Here is a 5457-nt window from a genome sequence, read left to right as displayed (position 1 = left end):
GTTTTAAATGAATGACGTGGCGTTGATAAGTTACTTCCTACGAATTATTTTATTCACATATGTCGCTCACTTACGCTTCTTTACCTGCGATCGAGTTAATCGTTGACTCTTAATAGAAAATTATATCGGCTAAGCAACTAGAAATTTATATCCAGTTATTCACCACCTCACCCCCCTTCTTCTTTTTCTTCATTCATTTTACACTTTTTTCCTTTATAATACACACATCTCACAACAATGTCTCTCATTCGCTTTAGATTACAAAGTTATCTAAAGCGAAATTTATCTTTTATTTACACTCCACCAAAAAAAGTCAATGACCAGCAACGCCTCAAGGAAACTTGGCCTCTTCTTCCTCACTTGACGCAATACGGGCGGAGGGGGGGGGTGAAACACACCAACCGAACCTGTACCTGACTCGACCTAACCCCAGTGTGGAGGGCATAGGCAATCACTTTCCGCTAACATAAACTGTACGGCTGTACCTGACTCGACCTAACCCCAATGGGCACAAGCAATCAGCTGCCGGGCGGTTAATTAAGCTCAGCAGAATTGTAGCAGTGAGTTGCGAGTTCGAGACCTCAAAATGATGTGAATGTTCTGCGATGTTAAGAATCGGCGACAGGCCTACGGCCTAATAAACGCTGAAACCGCTATTATTTATTATTATTTATTTATTTAAATGTTGTTAAGTAATAACTTCGTGCAATTATTTTTATTATATTTAAACCCACTACTCGTAATTCGGTGTTGTTCCCAGAGTGTGAATATAACGAAAATATTACGACATTGAAGTCCGAAGCGAAGTGTGATGAAGCTTTGCTGGATGTTAATTACGTCGAGATCACATTCGATTTAAAATTGGGCCTTAATGAGTGCTGCATGAGAGCCTTGTTCAATTTCGGCCCAAATGAGTCCGACGCTGATAATAAATTTATTTCTCTAATTCAGAGCGATTCACGGAAACTTCCTGTTTGGTACTTCGCGCTAAGCAGCCAGATGTTGTATAGGAAAATGGCGGAAAGCATTTCATGTGGAAGGTAAGGTCATGAAGTTTGGTGTCCCGCCTAGTCAGTTGCCACAATGCAATGGACAAGTGAGCAGCGTGCGTTTGCTTTCGAGGCGTACTCCTGTAATTGGGAAAGCCTGACTGTGCGCTGTGCAGGGTCATAAGTCGAATTAATTGGCCCTTATTTCTCTGAGGAAAACGATCGCACAGTAAAGGTGACTGAAGCTCAGTACACGCAAAGGATTGACGCCTTTCTTTTGGCAGAACTGGCCTGAAATGAATGTCGTGGATGTCTGGTTCATACAAGATGGAGCCACGGCCCACACAGCGCGATGTCCAATGGATCTTGCGAGACAACATTTTGCAGAGCGCCTCTTCTCCTTGAGTGGTGACCTTCCTTGGCCGGCTTGATCCCCCGATTTGGCTCCATGTGATTTTNGAGGTGGGGTACCCTAGCAGTGCGGTACAAGTCCCTCTCTGCCTGACTGTTGTCAAACGTATCGTGTACCGATCGCCCTCTCTTTCGGCAAAGGCGCACAAACCAGAGACCAGACTGCACTAGCGTATTGCTCTTCTTCTTTTCTATTTCGGAAAGAAGCATATTTTAACTTCTCCTCACTCAAAGCATCAAGGTTTGGAGACCAGGTTACGCACTGTATTACAGACATGTAAATGATTATGACTACTAGAATTACTTAATGTTGCAATGTCCTAGGTCAGTGGTAATATTATAAATATGTAGGTAATTCATATTTACCGGCATATCAATTGCAGTTGATGATTAATAGTGATGCTTAAGGCAAAAACATGAATAATAATATTGAGTTATAGTTGATGGTAACTCCGCTAAATTATGATATACAAGCTTAGAAAACGATTTGCGGGGGTAACTTGAGGAAACGTATATATATAGTCGCCACAGTCATGTTTTTGGAACATGAAGACCTCGCTGATTTTGTTTATTACTTGAATACCTTAGTAGTTGTTTTAAATGAATGACGTGGCGTTGATAAGTTACTTCCTACGAATAATTTTATTCACATATGTCGCTCACTTATGCTTCTTTACCTGCGATCGAGTTAATCGTTGACTCTTAATAGAAAATTATATCGACTAAGCAACTAGAAATTTATATCCAGTAAAAGAATGGGCCGTCTGAACTATCATCATACAGCTCTCTCAAAGGTTGTGTGAATTCGCTCATAATCCATTTGAATCCATTATTAAAGCGTTCTTCACTTGTCAGCTCATTACGATATGGCGCGGACTGACTGTCGGTGGCACAATTTTCCGGAATTCGGACTTCGTGTCCACTTAGTATAGGTGAGCCATGATCTATCCAGTCACTAGGTATTTGAAACAATTATTACAATAGCCGTAATATATAACTGTTTTTCAGATCTGGTTATGCCTGGCTAAGCTGGCTTGCGTTTAATGAGTTATTTCTTGTGGCATACTTCTCTTATGGTCGTTACAGGTGAAATCCTCGTAAACCGCGTGCGCTACGGCCCTACGGGTGCGGGTGGAAAGGCTAAAAATACGGGTGAGATTGTCTCACCGTCTCACGTGCACGGGTGAAGGTTTACCACGTGCAAGGGTGATTTTTGCTCGGCCACGGGTGGTTTTTGCCCAATTTTCCATACCGGCGCCGCGGCGCGTAGTGAAGTGTTTTGAGAGTCATGTGAAGGCAACAGAACTTACGTAAGGCATACGGTTTTTTTTTATAATTTTTCATTTCTCGATGCCATAGTGACAAAGCAGAGAGTTTTTTAGACTCTCCCTCAAGTTCATTTCTGAGTCCTATAAGTAGACCAGCAAAGTATCCTGGATACCAGCATTATCATACATAAGAAAGTGGTTTAAATTTTGATTAAATGAGAAAATTGAAAATGAACTGATTCTAAAAAATCTCTGGTTTGTCACTATGCTCGATGCGTCCTTAATGTGTCGGAATGTACCGCGTTTACCCTACCACGTTTACCCTACCCCATTTTACGGTAATGAAATGTTTGTATTGGGTCCATTTTAATATTTCCTTTTCTCTGTACTCTGTAGCGTGGCAACTTTAGTGAGGTGGCGACTTTAGTGGCATTGACGGTAGAGAATATTTTCACACAAACATTTATACTGTATTATTTACAGTATTAATAATACACATGATTTGACATACCTAGGTGCCTAAATGGCATAATAATGAACATAGTGGCAAACCACAGCTTTTATAGAATCAGTTCATTTTTAATTTCCTTGTTTACCCAAGATTTAAATCAATTTCTCATGTATGATTCTGCTGGTATCCAGGATACTTTACTGGTCTACTTTTAGGACTCACAAATGAACTTGAGGGAGATTCTAAAAAACTCTCTGCTTTGCCACTATGATTAATGAACATTGAAATGATTGTAGGTAGGTAGCTACCTAGAGGCTAGGCGGGCTCAGCCTAGGGCCTAGCCTCCTAGGCCTACTGTAACTTGACAAATCTGTAGCCTACCCTGCGGCTGTAGTTAAAACAATTTTATTAGACATTTTCCGAGTAGGCCTATTACACATATTCTTAATGCAGTAGATCTAAAATTGAAAAAAAACATAAACTTAAAAATAGTGACTGGTGAAATTTAGTGGTTCGAACTTCGAAACTTCGAACTTTCGAAGTTGAAGTAGCTAAGTCAGTAAGACTACAACTCTACAAGTTCAAGACTGCAAACAACTAATAGCACAAATTTAAATCGACGGTAACCGCGTCCTTACATGCGGCGAAGTCAACATGGCGTTCGATATTCTTCTTCGACGTGAACCAAAAAATTATAAATTAGGAAAATTAGAACTGTAATTTCATTCTAGATAAAAAAAACATATACCCTCATGGTTGAACTAGTATCAACCATGTATGCCCCGGACCAGTTTTGTCGATTAGCTATACTCTGACTGCGTATATATCACATAAGCATATAAATTTAAAATTGATCCGAAATATTAATCGCCAAAAATTGCTAGAAATTTATGACAATCCTGTATCAAAATTTCAATGCGACGTTAAAAAAATTCAGTTATTTAGTGATACATAAATATGTATCAGCAAATCAAAATGCGTTTCATAATTTCTCAATTAAATTAAAAGGACGAGTACCTAAAGTTGTGACAATTCTACGGCCGTGGCTGGGCTCCTTTTAATTAAACCCATTAAAGTGCCAAACTTACCTCCTGTCTGCGTGTAACCACGGAACAACATCAACCAAGCTAACAACCTGTTAAAATATTTCGAGGAAATTGAATAATTATGTGACTGTGACGATGAATATGGTATGCTACCGAGAGTGATGTAGAATGCTAGGGAATCAGGAGACTTCGCGGTGGATGAGAAAACGTGTGATAAATGTCGGAGATATAGGACTTTTCAGCATTATTGACTGGTGTCATGACGGAGAGTCGAAAAATGTGGGTCGGATGAGAAAAAGATAATAGAGTTTGGCGCGAGTGCAGGCTTTAAAAACATTCGCAAACAAATAATAATACCTTTTTATCTCGACAACTCGAACTCTTATGGAATTAACATAACATAACATAGTGATGTCGGCGCTGAAGTGTAGGCCTGATGTGGCCTGTCGCCGATTCTTTTCCTTTTCGTGCCTTGTTCATAGATCTACTAGAAAATCTCTGATCCATTGGAGTACGTTTCCCTCAATCCCCATGGACTTCACTTTACGCAACAGTAGTTGTTGTTCGCCTGTGACGTCACTGATCTCAGTGACGTCACGGGCATTCACCAATCACCGAAATGCGATCAAAGCAGTCAACCAATCCGTCATGGAAATGACGGGTTTGTTTACGTTTCTCGATCTACGTGACGTAATGAGAAAGCTGAACTGAAAGACGGAACTTCTCGTGGGTCAACCATGGTTGTAACTGTGTAAGTAGCTCCCACATTCAGTCGCATTTTTTCCAACACTTCTCTTTAACTTCTCTTCTTGTTTGTTTGTCTGTCTGCTACAAATCTTATAACCTATATTTAACACACTTCTACCTGTCCAATCGATCCGAAATTTTGCACACTTGCGTAAAGTTGGAGACAATGAATGAATCAATTGACAGAATACCTAATCAATTTAAAAAATATTTTTTTTTGTTTCAGTATTAAAAAAATTGAAAAATAATTTGTCTGCCACAAACCTTATCATCCATATTTGACACGCGTCTACCTGTTTAATCGATCTGAAATTTTGCACGCTTGCATAAAGTCAGAGACAATGAATGCATGAATCAGTTTTGCTAAATTGCTTCATTGCTAAATTGCTAAATTGCTTCATTGGTTTTGCCGTGATTGCGAAAAACCAACTCTTGGTGCTCGAAAAAGAGAGGAGTTGGTGGAAGAGCACGGCAATGAGTCGAAATTGTTGAATGATGTAGTAAACTCCTTGAGTGAGATGGTGCGCTCGCTGAGTGACAAACTG

Source organism: Hyalella azteca, unplaced genomic scaffold (assembly GCF_000764305.2).
Source record: "Hyalella azteca isolate HAZT.00-mixed unplaced genomic scaffold, Hazt_2.0.2 contig15116, whole genome shotgun sequence".
NCBI lineage: Eukaryota > Metazoa > Arthropoda > Malacostraca > Amphipoda > Hyalellidae > Hyalella > Hyalella azteca.
Note: the sequence above shows the minus strand (reverse complement) of the source record.